Below are 22282 nucleotides of genomic sequence, written 5' to 3' on the forward strand. Positions count from 1 at the left end.
TCACTATAACCAGTGTCCCATGTCACAGTCACTATAACAGTGTCCCATGTCACAGTCACTATAACCAGTGTCCCCATGTCACAGTCACTATAACCAGTGTCCCTATGTCATAGTCAATATGACCAGTGTCCCCTTTTCTCCTCAGAGACCAGTGCTATGCTCTTCAGTAAAGAGGCAGATATTGAAAAGTGTTTCTCAGTAACTTTTTCTTTTATATTTTCTCATTTTTTGACAAAGTATTTTTGTATTTTGGGAAATGATTGTGACCCTTCCTGAGTTGGTATTATTAATCATCCTATAATGTATCAGACATTCTTTTCCTTGTTAAGTGGATTTTATGGTATGTGTATGGTGTGTGTGTGGTGTGTAGTGTTGTCTGTATATGTGGTGTGCGTGTGTATATGTGTGTGTGTGTGTGTTTGTGGTATATATGTATGTATGTGTGTGTGTGGTGTGTGTTTGTGGTATGTATGTATGAGTGTGTGTGTGGTGTGTTTGTGGTATGTATGTATGGGTGTGTGTGTTTGTGGTATGTATGTATGTGTGTGTGTGTGTGTGTGTGTGTGGTGTTTGTGGTATGTATGTGTTTGTGGTGTTTGTGGTATGTATGTGTGTGTGTGGTGTGTGTTTGTGGTATGTATGTATGGATGTGTGTGTGTTTGTGGTATGTATGTATGTGTGTGTGTGGTGTGTGTTTGTGGTATGTATGTATGGGTGTGTGTGTGTTTGTGGTATGTATGTATGGGTGTGTGTGTGATGTGTTTGTGGTATGTATGTGTGTGTGTGTGTTTGTGGTGTGTATGTATGAGTATGTGTGTGTTTGTGGTATGTATGTATGGGTGTGTGTGTGTTTGTGGTATGTATGTATGTATGTATGGGTGTGTGTGTGATGTGTTTGTGGTATGTATGTGTGTGTGTGTGTTTGTGGTGTGTATGTATGAGTATGTGTGTGTTTGTGGTATGTATGTATGGGTGTGTGTGTGTGTGTGTGTGTGTTTGTGGTGTGTATGTATGGGTGTGTGGGTGTTGCGAGAGTGGGTGTATGATTCTTGCACAAACATGCAGATATTTGTATGTGACTGAGTATAAACATCAGAGACTAGGATTGGATGTCCAATGTCTTCCTTGATGTTTTTTGCTATATCACCTCAATATGCGGTCTCTAACTGAAACAGAAACTCACTGTTTCTGGCTAGGCTGTCAGCCAGTGAGCCCTTGCCTCTGTTCCCTGAACTGCTGTGGGTATAGGTGTATGCAACCATATCTGGCTTTTACGTGTGTTCTAGATATTCAATGCCAAGTCTTCACTCTTGTATCCAGCGTCCACTGTGGTATCTGCCAGCCACCATTTTTCATGGTTTAAAATATGCTCTCATCTCATGTTTTTATGTTCAAAGTATTCTGAGATCACACATATTTCAGTTATGTATACTAACAAACAGAAGTAAACGAATTACTGAAAAATCATCCTGAATAATCTTTAAAATTCCATTTTGTTTATTAAAGCTATCTAGTATTTGGAAATGCATTTCAATTTCCTTATGCTGAAAAGAATTACAAGATGTCTGACTGCCAAGACGCATTTAATTTCTTCCTAAGTGCAGCCCACTGTAGATTTACGATTAACCTCTCCCCTGCCAAGCCTTTCTTGGAGTAGATACTGGCTCAGGCTTTTAGTTAGCTCTGAAACAGTTCATGACCCAGGAGTATTCCATCTAAACATAGAATAAAAATAATTAACAAGTAGCATTCCAAATTGTCCAACAAATGCCACCAGTAAGCAATATTTTACGTGGTGGGGCTGGAGAGGTAGCTGAGTGGTTAAAGATGGCCGTCCTTCCAGAGCACCAGAGTTCAACTCCCAGCACCCGTATGACAGCTCCCATTATTAGTCTGTAAATCTGAGGGAATCCAATGCCTCTTCTGGCCTCCAAAGGCACGGCTCCCATGTGATACACATACTTACATTAAGACACATTCACACATAGTTTTTTAGAAGATTTTATGTGGATGGGTCCTATTCAAATATAATATCAGCCTTGAGTTCTTGCTCAGGCCCGCAGCACTTACAAACCGTCCTAGTGAACTTCATTCATCCTTTGAACCTCACAGTAGAAGTGACCTCTTCCTGGAAGCCTCCATGAGGGGCTTACAACTCAGAACACAGGATCATGTGCATCTCTGATTGTCTTCACCTCCACCTATACAATAAATAATTGATGAGCCAATCAATGACTTTTATCCCTGATCGGTGTGCTGCTAGCCTATGGGCATATAATTAATGTAAGTGGAATAAATAAAATCGCAGATGACCACGGGTTAAAAACTACAAAACCTAGCGTGTTTTACATGAATGTGCTTATTTAATATAGTTACTGTTCCCGGTTTACAAATCAGAAGTAGCGCAGTGCGGAGAAACTGCCTAACGGGAAGTAATTATTAATATTAATAGCGTGGGATTTGACCATAAACGCTCTGAACCAGACAATGATCCTCTTGTGTTGTTATTGTACTGGAACTGAAACCAGGGTGTAGCAAACTGTAAACAAACACCCCACCACCCCAAGATATAGCCCCCGTCCTCTTGTTTGTTGTTTGTATAAATTGCCCAGGCTAGCCTTGAAACTGATCCTCTTGCCCTCCAGCCTCCCAAGATTTTGGGATTATGTGTCCTGGGCCAAAGATACAACATTTAACTACAGCATGAATGATTAATGAGTTTTCGATTGGTGTCACGAGATACAGGATAAGACTGCCTTGTGAAGTGGGTGGGACAACTTCCTGCCAAGCCTCACCATTAAGCAAAGGTTCCCACGCTGGAGACAATGTTACCTCTTTTCATGGGTCACTGCAAATGCTACATGCCTCAGTAGAACTAATTAAAGGACAGCACAGCTGAAAGGCAGGGATCCTAGAAACTCTTCCAACCTGGATACATCACAACTCAACATTCCCTAGACACGCATCCAGCTTTGCAATATTATGGTCATAATTTAACAATTAGGCTTCAGTTCTTAATAGCCCCAAGCCAAGTTCCTTTTTAACTGAAATGTTTACTCTAATTCAGTGTCATCAAATCAGTAATTCAATTCGTGAACTTTTACACCAAGTAATGAGGTTATTAATTGTGTGATCAGGCTCTGGTTATAATTAAAAGTACTCAACTCAAATCAAAGAAGTGGAGGAATGCTCACATTCTGCCTGAATTTTACACTCATGAAAGGGCTGGTTGTTTTTGAGCCAAATCATCCCCAAGTCACCTTATATTGGAAGCATCGCTCACCGCAAAGGGCAAATGTTTGATCCACCTTCAAAAGAAGTCAGGAGATTATTCCTCAATAAAGTTGATGCAAGAAAGAGAACCGACTTGGTTGTTCAACAGCTGCTGCCTCTCCCATTTTGTCATTTTATTCCCAGAGCATTACTGACTCCAGGACACTGAATTCGCTTCTCTTTCCCAGGCTGGAAAAATCACCCGGACTATAACCTTGACAGATAGCATCTCTGCTTAGTTTTAGGTCCACTCTCCACCAAGTAGCTCTCTAGTGTCTCTGCCAGCCAGAACACTCGGGTCCAGGTGCCATGGTTGCCTGCACCCTCATGTCTGCCTACATGACATATACAGTTCACAGTACATCCAAAGGGCCTTCCCTGCATACATTGCAGGCTTGATCCTCAAAGTGAACCCAGCAGCACTTCACCAAGAGTGGCCTTACAGCAGACATTTCTTAAGAATTTAATTTTTTAAATAACCAACATAGATCATCAAACAACATTACAGATTTGCATAAACAACTTTTTAAAAAGATTTACTAATTTTGTCATATGTGCAGTGAGTTTTGATTCCCCAAAGCCTTACAAACTATTCCTTACCCTCCTACTCCCTCCTCCCAACTCCATTGCCTCTGATTTATTTTTAATAATGCACTGTGTCCAGTTAATGGTGTCCACACACTTGGGTTTACGGCCATCTGCTGAAGCATGCTCAGCTCACCAGGAGTCACACTCTTTAAGAAAGCAGACTCTTCCTCCCCAAGCAGCCATTACCTTAGATAGGTATAGGGGCTCATGAATTCCCTCTCACCCATGCTGGGACATTGACTGACTCATTCTTGAGCAGGTATTGTGTAGACAACCACAGCTGATGTGAGTTCCCTGAGTTCAGGGCCCTGTTCTCTTCTGGTCCTCCTTGACTCCTACCTCTTAAAATCCTCCTACCCCTCCTCTGATAAGTTTGTGGAGAAGGGATGTGATACATGTGTCCTTTTATGGCCGAGCACTGCACAGACACCTCATCACTGCACTCTGACCAGTCCTGAGTTTCCAACTTGAACACTGTCCACCAAACAAGAAGATTCTCTGATGAGATCTGAGATTAGTGAATGTTTAGGTAGAGAGATTTGAATGTACAAGATACTTTTAATCTATGTCTGTTTAGCAAAGTAATAGTAGTAGGTTCACCCAAGGGGCCTGTGAACCCCCCAACCTTGGGTTTTTGGCTGGATCTATAGTGCCAAGTGAGTGTTTCCAAAAGCAGAGAGGTTGTTTACCTCCATAGCATGTGTGCCACTATTGCACCCATGGCCATGCTATCATGCCAGTCACAACTGTGGCTCTCAGGCTCTATGGGACTGTCGATGACATTTTACATGGAAGCCTCCATAGCAACCTCCAGTACTCTAAAAGCTAGCCAGCAGGGAGGACTACACAAACAACATCAAGTATAAAGGTAAATTATTACAAACGCATGTCTGAATTAGATAACAGGTTTGTTTGTTTGCTTGTTGGCGGCTTTCGTTCTTACGGTCATGAGTGCCAATAAATTTTAGTCACATAAACAGTTTGCGTGGAAGGAGTTTTGTTCGTGGAAGGAATTTCTTGCTTAACAAATGTTATGCATTGTTTTTAATTCCTTCATCAAGAACACATGGCGCTCTGAAATAAAACTTCAGTTTCCGTGATCAATCATCTAAGAGCTCGGTCTTTCCCCACAACCTATGAAACAAAACAGTGGAAGCAAACTGATTCCAAAGAATTTGTCACATAATAAAGAGTTATTCATATTGCTGTTGTTTTGTAGAAATGTACCAAGACAGCTCTTTGGGAACTCATTACATTAACTTAAATTATGTCTGTTATCCCTTCGCTTAGAAGCACTGCAGTTCGACATGTGTAGAAAGAAACCAGGGAGTGGAAACATCATTCATTACAATATGCTTTTATGATAATGATTTTATTATAGGCTTCAGATCACTCACCAAAATGTTAGCACTAAATTCAATTACTTGCAAAGGCTAATACCCTCAGCGTTTGGGGTTTTAACACAAATTGTTCGTCTCTAAATCATACATGCAATTGCACTGTAATTGTCTTTCCCTTTTCTGTCACTGGGGCCCAGCATGCATGGTTTCCCAGCCTCTTGAGAGACAGTGAGCTATCCTGGCTCTTCTACTCATTGCTTTGACAATTAAATACAGAATAGTGTTGGCGTGTGTAACATGAGACTTTGCAGGAACTAGCCTGAAGATCATCCATCCAGGCTTAATGACAGGATGGATTTGGGTGCTGTTTAATTAATTTCATCTTCATTATTTTCTTAAAGATTTCTGTTTCTTTTGTGTTCTTATTTCATTAGAAATATGTGGGGTTGGGGATTTAGCTCAGTGATAGAGTGCTTGCCTAGGAAGCGCAAGGCCCTGGGTTCGGTCCCCAGCTCCAAAAAAAAGAACCAAAAAAGAAATATCTTTCGGCCCTGCAGTCCAGGCACCGCCCGGACCTGAAGGGACCTGGTCAAAAGCTCCCTGCACCCAAATTCTGTGGGAGGGAGAGCTAAACCTTCAGAGGGGCAGACACTCCTGGGAAGCCAGAAGAGACTACACTCTGCCCACATTTCTGACTCCAGAGGAAAACACCTAATACCATCTGGGACCCCGGTGCACGGGGGCCCCCAGAAAAGGCAGCACAGGCCCTCCTGGTTGCTGTCCTCATGGAGAGCTAAAAAGCAGCCCCCCAGGAGCAACTTCAGCCTCGGGACCACAGGTAATACCAACTTTTCTGCTCCAAGCGACCTGCCTGGTGGACTCAGGACACACGCCCACAGGAACAGCTGAAGACCAGTAAACAAGAAAGACTACACACTGAAAGCAGAACACTGTGTTCCCATAACTGTCTGAAAGAAAACAGGAAAACAGGTCTACAGCACTCCTGACACACAGGCCTATAGGACACTGTCAGTAATACCAGAACAAGGTAACATCGGAGACAACCTGATGTCAAGAGGCAAGCACAGGAACCCAAACAACAGAAACCAAGACTACATGGAATCATCGGAGCCAAATTCTCCCACCAAAGCAAACACTGAATATCCAAACACACCAGAAAAGCAAGGTCTAGATTTAAAATCACATTTGATCATGATGATGGAGGACTTCAAGAAAGACATGAAGATTCCTGGTTGCTGCCACCGCAGAGAGCTCGTGGGCAGCACCCCGAGAGCGAACTTGAGCCTCGGGACCACAGGTAAGACCAACTTTTCTGCTGCAAGTGACCTGCCTGGTGAACTCAAGACACAGGCCCACAGGAACAGCTGAAGACCTGTAGAGAGGAAAAACTACACGCCCGAAAGCAGAATACTCTGTCCCCATAACAGGCTGAAAGAAAACAGGAAAACAGGTCTACAGCACTCCTGACACACAGGCTTATAGGGCAGTCTAGCCACTGTCAAAAATAGCAGAACAAAGTAACACTAGAGATAATCTGATGGCGAGAGGCAAGCGCAGGAACCCAAGCAACAGAAACCAAAACTACATGGCACCATCGGAGCCCAATTCTCCCATCAAAACAAACATGGAATATCCAAACACACCAGAAAAGCAAGATCTAGTTTCAAAATCATATTTGGTCATGATGCTGGAGGACTTCAGGAAAGACGTGAAGAACTCCCTTAGAGAACAAGTAGAAGCCTACAGAGAGGAATCTCAAAAATGCCTGAAAGAATTCCAGAAAAACATAAATAAACAAGTAGAAGCCCATAGAGAGGAGACACAAAAATCCCTGAAAGAATTCCAGGAAAACATAAATAAACAAGTAGAAGCCCATAGAGAGGAGACACAAAAATCCCTGAAAGAATTCCAGGAAAACATAAATAAACAAGTAGAAGCCCATAGAGAGGGGTCACAAAAATCCCTGAAAGAATTCCAGGAAAACACAATCAAACAGTTGAAGGAATTAAAAATGGAAATAGAAGCAATCAAGAAAGAACACATGGAAACAACCCTGGATATAGAAAACCAAAAGAAGAGACAAGGAGCTGTACATACGAGCTTCACCAACAGAATACAAGAGATGGAAGAGAGAATCTCAGGAGCAGAAGATTCCATAGAAATCATCAACTCAACTGTCAAAGATTATGTAAAGCAGAAAAAGCTACTGGTCCAAAACATACAGGAAATCCAGGACTCAATGAGAAGGTCAAACCTAAGGATAATAGGTATAGAAGAGAGTGAAGACTCCCAGCTCCAAGGACCAGTAAATATCTTCAACAAAATCATAGAAGAAAACTTCCCTAACCTAAAGAAAGAGATACCCATAAGCATACGAGAACCCTACAGAACTCCAAATAGATTAGACGAGAAAAGAAACTCCTCCCGTCACATAATAGTCAAAACACAAACACACAAAATAAAAAAAGAATATTAAAAGCAGTAAGGGAAAAAGGTCAAGTAACATATAAAGGCAGACCTATCAGAATCACACCAGACTATTCGCCAGAAACTATGAAAGCCAGAAGATCCTGGACAGATGTCAACACCCCACTCTCATCATGGAAACAGAAATTAAACAGAGACGTAGACAGACTAAGAGAAGTCATGAGCCAAATGGACTTAACAGATATTTATAGAACATTCTATCCTAAAGCAAAAGGATATATCTTCTTCTCAGCTCCTCATGGTACTTTCTCCAAAATTGACCATATAATTGGTCAAAAAATGGGCCTCAACAGGTACAGAAAGATAGAAATAATCCCATGCGTGCTATCAGACCACCACGGCCTAAAGCTGGTCTTCAATAACAATAAGGGAAGAATGCCGATATACACGTGGAAATTGAACAGTGCTCTACTCAATGATAACCTGGTCAAGGAAGAAATAAAGAAAGAAATTAAAAACTTTTTAGAATTTAATGAAAATGAAGGTACAACATACCCAAACTTATGGGACACAATGAAAGCTGTGCTAAGAGGAAAACTCATAGCGCTGAGTGCCTGCAGAAAGAAATAGGAAAGAGCATATGTCAGCAGCTTGACAGCACACCTAAAAGCTCTAGAACAAAAAGAAGCAAATACACCCAGGAGGAGTAGAAGGCAGGAAATAATCAAACTCAGAGCTGAAATCAACCAAGTAGAAACAAAAAGGAACATAGAAAGAATCAACAGAACCAAAAGTTGGTTCTTTGAGAAAATCAACAAGATAGATAAACCCTTAGCCAGACTAATGAGAGGACACAGAGAGTGTGTCCAAATTAACAAAATCAGAAATGAAAAGGGAGACATAACTACAGATTCAGAGGAAATTAAAAAAATCATCAGATCTTACTATAAAAGCCTACATTCAACAAAACTTGAAAATCTGCAGGAAATGGACAATTTCCTAGACAGATACCAGGTACCGAAGTTAAATCAGGAACAGATAAACCAGTTAAACAACCCCATAACTCCTAAGGAAATAGAAGCAGTCATTAAAGGTCTCCCAACCAAAAAGAGCCCAGGTCCAGACGGGTTTAGTGCAGAATTCTATCAAACCTTCATAGAAGACCTCATACCAATATTATCCAAACTATTCCACAAAATTGAAACAGATGGATCACTACCAAATTCCTTCTATGAAGCCACAATTACTCTTATACCAAAACCACACAAAGACCCAACAAAGAAAGAGAACTTCAGACCAATTTCCCTTATGAATATGGACACAAAAATACTCAATAAAATTCTGGCAAACCGAATCCAAGAGCACATCAAAACAATCATCCACCATGATCAAGTAGGCTTCATCCCAGGCATGCAGGGATGGTTTAATATACGGAAAACCATCAACGTGATCCATCATATAAACAAACTGAAAGAACAAAACCACATGATCATTTCATTAGATGCTGAGAAAGCATTTGACAAAATTCAACACCCCTTCATGATAAAAGTCCTGGAAAGAATAGGAATTCAAGGTCCATACCTAAACATAGTAAAAGCCATATACAGCAAACCAGTTGCTAACATTAAACTAAATGGAGAGAAACTTGAAGCAATCCCACTAAAATCAGGGACTAGACAAGGCTGCTCACTCTCTCCCTACTTATTCAATATAGTTCTTGAAGTTCTAGCCAGAGCAATCAGACAACAAAAGGAGGTCAAGGGGATACAGATCAGAAAAGAAGAAGTCAAAATATCACTATTTGCAGATGATATGATAGTATATTTAAGTGATCCCAAAAGTTCCACCAGAGAACTACTAAAGCTGATAAACACCTTCAGCAAAGTGGCTGGGTATAAAATTAACTCAAATAAATCAGTAGCCTTCCTCTATACAAAAGAGAAACGAGCCAAGAAAGAAATTAGGGAAACGACACCCTTCATAATAGACCCAAATAATATAAAGTACCTCGGTGTGACTTTAACCAAGCAAGTAAAAGATCTGTACAATAAGAACTTCAAGACACTGAAGAAAGAAATTGAAGAAGACCTCAGAAGATGGAAAGATCTCCCATGCTCATGGATTGGCAGGATTAATATAGTAAAAATGGCCATTTTACCAAAAGCGAGCGAGCTACAGATTCAATGCAATCCCCATCAAAATACCAATCCAATTCTTCCAAGAGTTAGACAGAACAATTTGCAAATTCATCTGGAATAACAAAAAACCCAGGATAGCTAAAACTATCCTCAACAATAAAAGGACTTCAGGGGGAATCACTATCCCTGAACTCAAGCAGTATTACAGAGCAATAGTGATAAAAACTGCATGGTATTGGTACAGAGACAGACAGATAGACCAATGGAATAGAATTGAAGACCCAGAAATGAACCCACACACCTATGGTCACTTGATTTTTGACAAAGGAGCCAAAACCATCCAATGGAAAAAAGATAGCATTTTCAGCAAATGGTGCTGGTTCAACTGGAGGGCAACATGTAGAAGAATGCAGATTGATCCATGCTTATCACCCTGTACAAAGCTTAAGTCCAAGTGGATCAAGGACCTCCATATCAAACCAGACACACTCAAACTAATAGAAGAAAAACTAGGGAAGCATCTGGAACACATGGGCACTGGAAAAAATTTCCTGAACAAAACACCAATGGCTTATGCTCTAAGATCAAGAATCGACAAATGGGATCTCATAAAACTGCAAAGCTTCTGTAAGGCAAAGGACACTGTGGTTAGGACAAAACGGCAACCAACAGATTTGGAAAAGATCTTTACCAATCCTACAACAGATAGAGGGCTTATATCCAAAATAGACAAAGAACTCAAGAAGTTAGACCGCAGGGAGACAAATAACCCTATTAAAAAATGGGGTTCAGAGCTAAACAAAGAATTCACAGCTGAGGAATGCCGGATGGCTGAGAAACACCTAAAGAAATGTTCAACATCTTTAGTCATAAGGGAAATGCAAATCAAAACAACCCTGAGATTTCACCTCACACCTGTGAGAATGGCTAAGATCAAAAACTCAGGTGACAGCAGATGCTGGCGAGGATGCAGAGAAAGAGGAACACTCCTCCATTGTTGGTGGGATTGCAGACTGGTACAACCATTCTGGAAATCAGTTTGGAGGTTCCTCAGAAAATTGGACATTGAACTGCCTGAGGATCCAGCTATACCTCTCTTGGGCCTATACCCAAAAGATGCCCCAACATATAAAAAAGACACGTGCTCCACTATGTTCATCGCTGCCTTATTTATAATAGCCAGAAGCTGGAAAGAACCCAGATGCCCTTCAACAGAGGAATGGATACAGAAAATGTGGTACATCTACACAATGGAATATTACTCAGCTATCAAAAACAATGACTTTATGAAATTCATAGGCAAATGGTTGGAACTGGAAAATATCATCCTGAGTGAGCTAACCCAATCACAGAAAGACATACATGGTATGCACTCAATGTTAAGTGGATATTAGCCTAAATGCTAGAATTACCCTAGATGCACAGAACATATGAAACTCAAGAAGGCTGACCAAAATGCGAAAGTTTCACTACGTCTTTAAAAGGGGAACAAGAATACCCTTGGGAGGGAATAGGGAGGCAAAGTTTAGAACAGAGGCAGAAGGAACACCCATTCAGAGCCTGCCCCACATGTGGCCCATACATATACAGCCACCCAATTATACAAGATAGATGAAGCAAAGAAGTGCAGGCTGACAGGAACTGGATGTAGATCTCTCCTGAGAGACACAGCCAGAATACAGCAAATACATAGGCAAATGCCAGCAGCAAACCACTGAACTGAGAACGGGACCCCTGTTGAAGGAATCAGAGAAAGGACTGAAAGAGCTTGAAGGGGCTTGAGACCCCATATGAACAACAATGCCAACCAACCAGAGCTTCCAGGGTCTAAGCCACTACCTAAAGACTATACATGGACTGACCCTGGACTCCAACCTCATAGGTAGCAATGAATATCCTAGTAAGATCACCAGTGGAAGGGGAAGCCCTTGGTCCTGCCAAGACTGAATCCCCAGTGAACGTGATTGTTGGGGGGAGGGCAGTAATGGGGGGAGGATGGGGAGAGGAACATCCATAAAGAAGGGGAGGGGGAGGGGTTAGGGGGATGTTGGCCCGGAAACCGGGAAAGGGATTAACAATCAAAATGTAAATAAGAAATACTCAAGTTAATAAAGATGAAAAAAAAAAAAGAAATATGTTTCAGCTTTCTGTATTTATCCAGAAATTTGATCATGTTATTTAGTGTTCAACTTGGCAAGTGATATTTGTTAATGATTTTTAAATCATTTTCTCTAAAATTACATTTTTCATATTTACTTTTTTTATATTTTCATTCTTTTGAGGAGATGTGTGCATGATATTCTGAGTGGTGTATTTTGAATTCTATATACTTGTAGTATAGGTGTGTACAGCTGGTTTGCGTACTTTATAGGGGCCAAAGTGAGTTTGTCTCTTCTCAATTGCTGTTGTCTTAGTCAGTGTTCTATCTCTGGGAGGAGACCATGACCATGGCAACTCTCAAAACATTTAACTGGAGCTGGCTTACAGTTTGAGAGGTTTAGTCCCTTGTCATGGTGGGGAGCATGATGGCGTGCAGGCAGATATGGTGCTGGACAGGTTGAGAGTTCTAAGTCCAGATCAGCAGGAAGAGAGAGGACACGCCTGACGTGGGCCTTTGAAACCTCACACTTTGTCCAACAAGGCCACGCCTCCTAATCCCTGAGGGAGCCTTCCATTCCCTGAGTCTGTGGGGACCATTCTCATTCTCACCACCATGACTGTGTACCGTTATTTTCAGGTTCTCTCGTTAAACCCAGAGCTCATCTCTTTGGATAGGCTGGCTGGCCTATGAAATTCAGGATCTGCTTGTCTCTGTCTCTGTCTCTGTCTCTGTCTCTGCCACCACACTGCCCCAGTGCTGGGGCTAAAAACCTGTGCCACCATGCCCAGGACAGCATGGACCCTGGGCTCTGAGATTTTTGTGCTTATGCAGCCCGAGTTACTGAGTGCACCATTTCTCAAACCTTTTTAAAATACATTTTCATGATGTTTTCTAATTTGTTTATCTAGGGTTTTTTTTCCAAAAAGAAAAAAGTTCATTTTCATAATCAAATGTGAAAGCAACAGATGAAAGAAATTCCATTCACAAGAGATAATTAGAAAATTAAGGTGTCATTTATAATTATTTGAATTTTTAAATAAAAGTAGAGATTAAATAAAAATAGAGATTACTCTATTTATTTAGAAATTAGAACCAGTCCTGTTTCTGCCCTGAAAGGGCAATATTATCAAATATCAAACTCTGCCTAAATCAAATATCACTTTCATTTTATTCCAACAATGATATCAGAAAAATTATCTTGAAAGAATTTTAAATTATCCCAAAAGATATTGGGTTTTATCCAGAATAAAAATAAGTTAAAAATGCCAAAGCTGCTTTTGTTTAAAAGAGGGTCTGATTTTTTACACACCAGTTACTGAAATGTATAAGGAGACTATAAAATATAAAGCAATGGGGTGCAGAGATGTCTCAGCAGTTAAAAGGACCAGCTGCTCTTGCAGAGAACCGGGGTTCAGTTCCCAGTACCCACATGGCACTCACAACCATTCCTGTTTTAGGGAATCTGGCGCCCTCTTCTGGCCTCAGTGAGTACTGAAGCAGATGGTGTTTGTACAGACACGCAAGCAAAACACCATAGACTTAAATAAAAATGAAATCTTGGCAGCAGCTCTCTGCTCCCAGACCCGGTGAGAGAGAGACCCAACCGCCTGATCAGGTGGGCACTCCTGAGGCCGCAGAGCGGAAGAGACCACCAACTCTGCTCACCCCTGCCCACATCCCTGGCCCAAGAGGAAACTGTATAAGGCCTCTGGGCTCCCGTGTGGGAGGGCCCAGGAGCGGCAGGACCCCTGTCCCTGAGACACCGCCGGAACCTGAAAGAAACAGACCGGATAAACAGTTCTCTGCACCCAAATCCCGTGGGAGGGAGAGCTAAACCTTCAGAGAGGCAGACAAGCCTGGGAAACCAGAAGTGGCTGCACCCTGCACACACATCTCGGACGCCAGAGGAAAAAGCCAAAGACCATCTGGAACCCTGGTGCACTGAAGCTCCCGGAAGGGGCGGCACAGGTCTTCCTGGTTGCTGCCGCTGCAGAGAGCCCGTGGGGAGCACCCCACGAGCGAACCTGAGCCTCGGGACCACAGGTAAGACCAAATTTTCTGCTGCAAGAAAGCTGCCTGGTGAGCTTGGGACACAGGAAAGCAGAATTTCTCTAGGACCAGGCACGTTCTGTGTTTACCGGAAGTCCCACACCCGCGGATCCCGGCCCGCAGCAGCTCACTGCTCCCAGACCCGGTGAGAGAGAGACCCAACCGCCAGGTCAGGTGGGCACTCCTGAGGCTGCAGAGCGGAAGAGACCACCAACTCTGCTCACCCCTGCCCACATCCCTGGCCCAAGAGGAAACTGTATAAGGCCTCTGGGCTCCCGTGGGGGAGGGCCCAGGAGCAGCAGGACCCCTGTCCCTGAGACACCGCCGGAACCTGAAAGAAACAGACCGGATAAACAGTTCTCTGCACCCAAATCCCGTGGGAGGGAGAGCTAAACCTTCAGAGAGGCAGACAAGCCTGGGAAACCAGAAGAGACTGCTCCCTGCACACACATCTCAGACGCCAGAGGAAAAAGCCAAAGACCATCTGGAACCCTGGTGCACTGAAGCTCCCGGAAGGGGCGGCACAGGTCTTCCTGGTTGCTGCCGCTGCAGAGAGCCCGTGGGGAGCACCCCACGAGCGAACCTGAGCCTCGGGACCACAGGTAAGACCAAATTTTGTGCTGCAAGAAAGCTGCCTGGTGAGCTTGGGACACAGGAAAGCAGAATTTCTCTAGGACCGGGCACGTTCTGTGTTTACCGGAAGTCCCACACCCGCGGATCCCGGCCCGCAGCAGCTCACTGCTCCCAGACCCGGTGAGAGAGAGACCCAACCGCCAGGTCAGGTGGGCACTCCTGAGGCTGCAGAGCGGAAGAGACCACCAACTCTGCTCACCCCTGCCCACATCCCTGGCCCAAGAGGAAACTGTATAAGGCCTCTGGGCTCCCGTGGGGGAGGGCCCAGGAGCAGCAGGACCCCTGTCCCGGAGACACCGCCGGAACCTGAAAGAAACAGACCGGATAAACAGTTCTCTGCACCCAAATCCCGTGGGAGGGAGAGCTAAACCTTCAGAGAGGCAGACAAGCCTGGGAAACCAGAAGAGACTGCTCCCTGCACACACATCTCAGACGCCAGAGGAAAAAGCCAAAGACCATCTGGAACCCTGGTGCACTGAAGCTCCCGGAAGGGGCGGCACAGGTCTTCCTGGTTGCTGCCGCTGCAGAGAGCCCGTGGGCAGCACCCCACGAGCGAACCTGAGCCTCGGGACCACAGGTAAGACCAAATTTTCTGCTGCAAGAAAGCTGCCTGGTGAACTCAAGACACAGGCCCACAGGAACAGCTGAAGACCTGTAGAGAGGAAAAACTACACGCCCGAAAGCAGAACACTCTGTCCCCATAACTGACTGAAAGAGAGGAAAACAGGTCTACAGCACTCCTGTCACACAGGCTTATAGGACAGTCTAGCCACTGTCAGAAATAGCAGAACAAAGTAACACTAGAGATAATCTGATGGCGAGAGGCAAGCGCAGGAACCCAAGCAACAGAAACCAAGACTACATGCCATCATCGGAGCCCAATTCTCCCACCAAAACAAACATGGAATATCCAAACACACCAGAAAAGCAAGATCTAGTTACAAAATCATATTTGATCATGATGCTGGAGGACTTCAAGAAAGACATGAACACACTTAGGGAAGCACAGGAAAACATTAATAAACAAGTAAAAGCCTACAGAGAGGAATCGCAAAAATCCCTGAAAGAATTCCAGGAAAACACAATCAAACAGTTGAAGGAATTAAAAATGGAAATAGAAGCAATCAAGAAAGAACACATGGAAACAACCCTGGATATAGAAAACCAAAAGAAGAGACAAGGAGCTGTAGATACAAGCCTCACCAACAGAATTCAAGAGATGGAAGAGAGAATCTCAGGAGCAAAAGATTCCATAGAAATCTTCGACTCAACTGTCAAAGATAATGTAAAGCGGAAAAAGCTACTGGTCCAAAACATACAGGAAATCCAGGACTCAATGAGAAGATCAAACCTAAGGATAATAGGTATAGAAGAGAGTGAAGACTCCCAGCTCAAAGGACCAGTAAATATCTTCAACAAAATCATAGAAGAAAACTTCCCTAACCTAAAAAAAGAGATACCCATAGACATACAAGAAGCCTACAGAACTCCAAACAGATTGGACCAGAAAAGAAACACCTCCCGTCACATAATTGTCAAAACACCAAACGCACAAAATAAAGAAAGAATATTAAAAGCAGTAAGGGAAAAAGGTCAAGTAACATATAAAGGGAGACCTATCAGAATCACACCAGACTTCTCGCCAGAAACTATGAAGGCCAGAAGATCCTGGACTGATGTCATACAGACCCTAAGAGAACACAAATGCCAGCCTAGGTTACTGTATCCAGCAAAACTCTCAATTAACATTGATGGAGAAACCAAGATATTCCATGACAAAACCAAATTTACACAATATCTTTCCACAAATCCAGCACTACAAAGGATAATAAATGGTAAAGCCCAACATAAGGAGGCAAGCTATACCCTAGAAGAAGCAAGAAACTAATCGTCTTGGCAACAAAACAAAGAGAATGAAAGCACACAAACATAACCTCACATCCAAATATGAATATAAAGGGAAGCAATAATCACTATTCCTTAATATCTCTCAATATCAATGGCCTCAACTCCCCAATAAAAAGACATAGATTAACAAACTGGATACGCAATGAGGACCCTGCATTCTGCTGCCTACAGGAAACACACCTCAGAGACAAAGACAGACACTACCTCAGAGTGAAAGGCTGGAAAACAACTTTCCAAGCAAATGGTCAGAAGAAGCAAGCTGGAGTAGCCATTCTAATATCAAATAAAATCAATTTCCAACTAAAAGTCATCAAAAAAGATAAGGAAGGACACTTCATATTCATCAAAGGAAAAATCCACCAAGATGAACTCTCAATCCTAAATATCTATGACCCAAATACAAGGGCACCTACATACGTAAAAGAAACCTTACTAAAGCTCAAAACACACATTGCACCTCACACAATAATAGTGGGAGACTTCAACACCCCACTCTCATCAATGGACAGATCATGGAAACAGAAATTAAACAGTGATGTCGACAGACTAAGAGAAGTCATGAGCCAAATGGACTTAACGGATATTTATAGAACATTCTATCCTAAAGCAAAAGGATATACCTTCTTCTCAGCTCCTCATGGTACTTTCTCCAAAATTGACCATATAATTGGTCAAAAAACGGGCCTCAACAGGTACAGAAAGATAGAGATAATCCCATGCATGCTATCGGACCACCACGGCCTAAAACTGGTCTTCAATAACAATAAGGGAAGAATGCCCACATATACGTGGAAATTGAACAATGCTCTACTCAATGATAACCTGGTCAAGGAAGAAATAAAGAAAGAAATTAAAAACTTTTTAGAATTTAATGAAAATGAAGATACAACATACCCAAACTTATGGGACACAATGAAAGCTGTGCTAAGAGGAAAACTCATAGCGCTGAGTGCCTGCAGAAAGAAACAGGAAAGAGCATATGTCAGCAGCTTGACAGCACACCTAAAAGCTCTAGAACAAAAAGAAGCAAATACACCCAGGAGGAGTAGAAGGCAGGAAATAATCAAACTCAGAGCTGAAATCAACCAAGTAGAAACAAAAAGGACCATAGAAAGAATCAACAGAACCAAAAGTTGGTTCTTTGAGAAAATCAACAAGATAGATAAACCCTTAGCCAGACTAACGAGAGGACACAGAGAGTGCGTCCAAATTAACAAAATTAGAAATGAAAAGGGAGACATAACTACAGATTCAGAGGAAATTAAAAAAATCATCAGATCTTACTATAAAAACCTATATTCAACAAAACTTGAAAATCTTCAGGAAATGGACAATTTCCTAGACAGATACCAGGTATCGAAGTTAAATCAGGAACAGATAAACCAGTTAAACAACCCCATAACTCCTAAGGAAATAGAAGCAGTCATTAAAGGTCTTCCAACCAAAAAGAGCCCAGGTCCAGACGGGTTTAGTGCAGAATTCTATCAAACCTTCATAGAAGACCTCATACCAATATTATCCAAACTATTCCACAAAATTGAAACAGATGGAGCACTACCGAATTCCTTCTACGAAGCCACAATTACTCTTATACCTAAACCACACAAAGACACAACAAAGAAAGAGAACTTCAGACCAATTTCCCTTATGAATATCGACGCAAAAATACTCAATAAAATTCTGGCAAACCGAATTCAAGAGCACATCAAAACAATCATCCACCATGATCAAGTAGGCTTCATCCCAGGCATGCAGGGATGGTTTAATATACGGAAAACCATCAACGTGATCCATCATATAAACAAACTGAAAGAACAAAACCACATGATCATTTCATTAGATGCTGAGAAAGCATTTGACAAAATTCAACACCCCTTCATGATAAAAGTCCTGGAAAGAATAGGAATTCAAGGCCCATACCTAAACATAGTAAAAGCCATATACAGCAAACCAGTTGCTAACATTAAACTAAATGGAGAGAAACTTGAAGCAATCCCACTAAAATCAGGGACTAGACAAGGCTGCCCACTCTCTCCCTACTTATTCAATATAGTTCTTGAAGTTCTAGCCAGAGCAATCAGACAACAAAAGGAGATCAAGGGGATACAGATCGGAAAAGAAGAAGTCAAAATATCACTATTTGCAGATGACATGATAGTATATTTAAGTGATCCCAAAAGTTCCACCAGAGAACTACTAAAGCTGATAAACAACTTCAGCAAAGTGGCTGGGTATAAAATTAACTCAAATAAATCAGTTGCCTTCCTCTATACAAAAGAGAAACAAGCCGAGAAAGAAATTAGGGAAACGACACCCTTCATAATAGACCCAAATAATATAAAGTACCTCGGTGTGACTTTAACCAAGCAAGTAAAAGATCTGTACAATAAGAACTTCAAGACACTGAGGAAAGAAATTGAAGAAGACCTCAGAAGATGGAAAGATCTCCCATGCTCATGGATTGGCAGGATTAATATAGTAAAAATGGCCATTTTACCAAAAGCAATCTACAGATTCAATGCAATCCCCATCAAAATTCCAATCCAATTCTTCCAAGAGTTAGACAGAACAATTTGCAAATTCATCTGGAATAACAAAAAACCCAGGATAGCTAAAGCTATCCTCAACAATAAAAGGACTTCAGGGGGAATCACTATCCCTGAACTCAAGCAGTATTACAGAGCAATAGTGATAAAAACTGCATGGTATTGGTACAGAGACAGACAGATAGACCAATGGAATAGAATTGAAGACCCAGAAATGAACCCACACACCTATGGTCACTTGATTTTTGACAAAGGAGCCAAAACCATCCAATGGAAAAAAGATAGCATTTTCAGCAAATGGTGCTGGTTCAACTGGAGGGCAACATGTAGAAGAATGCAGATCGATCCATGCTTATCACCCTGTACAAAGCTTAAGTCCAAGTGGATCAAGGACCTCCACATCAAACCAGACACACTCAAACTAATAGAAGAAAAACTAGGGAAGCATCTGGAACACATGGGCACTGGAAAAAATTTCCTGAACAAAACACCAATAGCTTATGCTCTAAGATCAAGAATCGACAAATGGGATCTCATAAAACTGCAAAGCTTCTGTAAGGCAAAGGACACGGTGGTTAGGACAAAACAGCAACCAACAGATTGGGAAAAGATCTTTACCAATCCTACAACAGATAGACGCCTTATATCCAAAATATACAAAGAACTCAAGAAGTTAGACCGCAGGGAAACAAATAACCCTATTAAAAAATGGGGTTCAGAGCTAAACAAAGAATTCACAGCTGAGGAATGCCGAATGGCTGAGAAACACCTAAAGAAATGTTCAACATCTTTAGTCATAAGGGAAATGCAAATCAAAACAACCCTGAGATTTCACCTCACACCAGTGAGAATGGCTAAGATCAAAAACTCAGGTGACAGCAGATGCTGGCGAGGATGTGGAGAAAGAGGAACACTCCTCCATTGTTGGTGGGATTGCAGACTGGTAAAACCATTCTGGAAATCAGTCTGGAGGTTCCTCAGAAAATTGGACATTGAACTGCCTGAGGATCCAGCTATATCTCTCTTGGGCATATACCCAAAAGATGCCTCAACATATAAAAGAGACACGTGCTCCACTATGTTCATCGCAGCCTTATTTATAATAGCCAGAAAATGGAAAGAACCGAGATGCCCTTCAACAGAGGAATGGATACAGAAAATGTGGTACATCTACACAATGGAATATTACTCAGCTATCAAAAACAACGAGTCTATGAAATTCGTAGGCAAATGGTTGGAACTGGAAAATATCATCCTGAGTGAGCTAACCCAATCACAGAAAGACATACATGGTATGCACTCATTGATAAGTGGCTATTAGCCCAAATGCTTGAATTACCCTAGATCCCTAGAACAAACGAAACTCAAGACGGATGATCAAAATGTGAATGCTTCACTCCTTCCTTAAATGAGGAAAAAGAATACCCTTGGCTGGGAAGGGAGAGGCAAAGATTAAAACAGAGACTGAAGGAACACCCATTCAGAGCCTGCCCCACAGGTGGCCCATACATATACAGCCACCCAATTGGACAAGATGGATGAAGCAAATAAGTGCAGACCGACAGGAGCCGGATGTAGATCGCTCCTGAGAGACACAGCCAGAATACAGCAAATACAGAGGCGAATGCCAGCAGCAAACCACTGAGCTGAGAATAGGTCCCCCGTTGAAGGAATCAGAGAAAGAACTGGAAGAGCTTGAAGGGGCTCGAGACTCCAAAAGTACAACAATGTCAAGCAACCAGAGCTTCCAGGGACTAAGCCACTACCTAAAGACTATATATGGACTGACCCTGGACTCTGACCCCATAGGTAGCAATGAATATCCTAGTAAGAGCACCAGTGGAAGGGGAAGCCCTGGGTCCTGCTAAGACTGAACCCCCAGTGAACTAGACTATGGGGGGAGGGCTGCAATGGGGGGAGGGTTGGGAGGGGAACACCCATAAGGAAGGGGAGGGGGGAGGGGGATTTGCCCGGAAACCGGGAAAGGGAATAACACTTGAAATGTATATAAGAAATACTCAAGTTAATAAAAAAAAAAATGAAATCTTTTCAACTTTTTTAAATGTTTTATTTGTAGGAGAATGGGACTAGCCAATCTACTTTCTAAATATATTCACAGAGGTGTCCTCGAAAGTCTGTTATTGTTTACTGAATGTCCATGGGTTTTTCTACACCTCACAGCTACCTGGCTATTTGGTAGAGTTATGAGATCCACTCTACCTGATGACTAGAAAGTGATGGGACTCAAGCACATGGGTGTGGGTTCAAGAATCTTCTCCCTACCTCCCTCCCCCTTCCCCCCTCTTCCCCCTCTCCCCCCACCTCTCTCTCTCCACCCACTCTGTCCTCAGCACTATACAAACTGTAATGACCATTCCCCCAAACAGGAGCAGCCAGAATAGATCATCGGGTGGAGAATGAAGGACAAAACTTTCCTGAGATTCCCCTCATTCTGATGAATGTGGGATCTACCTGAGGTACAGTTGAGTTCATCTGTTGGGATTTGGGGTTTAATCTGCCATGGCACCGTAAAAGGTAGGTACAGTATCGTACCCTTTCAGGGCAGTGCCAGTCATCTGAGTTAAGTCTAAAATAATCAGATCCTGAACCTTCGATAATAGAAGAGAAATGACCCCTGGGAACTACCCAACGGAATTAAGAATTCAGGGATGGGAGTCAAGACGCCTGACCGTAAAAGCTTCTATTAAACTTTATGGGTGCTGAAGAGCTTGCTCAGCAGTTAAGAGCACTGGCCGCTCTTGAAGAGGATCTGGCTTTGATTTCCTAAACCTACGTGGAAACTTAGAATCACGTATAACTCCGTGACAGGGGACCTGACTGGGGCCCTCTTCTGGCCTGTGCGGGCACTGCACTCATGCGATGCCCAGGCATGCGTGCGGGTGAAACACAATCACATAAAATAAAGTATTTTTAAAAGAAAGTTCAGTTTTGTGATTATCTGTTCTCTTTAGCCACCAGGTGCAGGAGGGTTCCCTGGAGTGAATGCACCCACACTGACCGGCCGGCCATGTCACAGGAATGTGCACACACGGTGAGGGGCCATGTCACAAGCCCGTCTCTGCTCTGAAAGGAGAAGCTGCCTCTGTCATGCTGAAGAGCCAGCACATCTCTTGCTGCTGAAGAAGGTCCTCTGTATGTCCTCAAGCAGTCTCCACAGAGAAACCTTTGGAAACAAAGCAGAAGGGAAAACAGCAATGCTCACAAGATGCACAGACATGGACTCGCAGGCCCCGCTCT

General features: G+C 42.6%; 1 pseudogene; it reads right to left on the reverse strand.

Annotated features, from left to right (window-relative positions):
• Positions 1–21950: 21950 nt before the first annotated feature.
• Rexo1l1-ps1 (REX1, RNA exonuclease 1 homolog-like 1, pseudogene 1) overlaps positions 21951–22282 on the reverse strand; it is a 77228-nt pseudogene continuing 76896 nt past the window's right edge.

This window comes from Rattus norvegicus, chromosome 2 (assembly GCF_021556685.1).
Source record: "Rattus norvegicus strain SHRSP/BbbUtx chromosome 2, alternate assembly SHRSP_T2T, whole genome shotgun sequence".
In the NCBI taxonomy this organism is placed as follows: domain Eukaryota; kingdom Metazoa; phylum Chordata; class Mammalia; order Rodentia; family Muridae; genus Rattus; species Rattus norvegicus.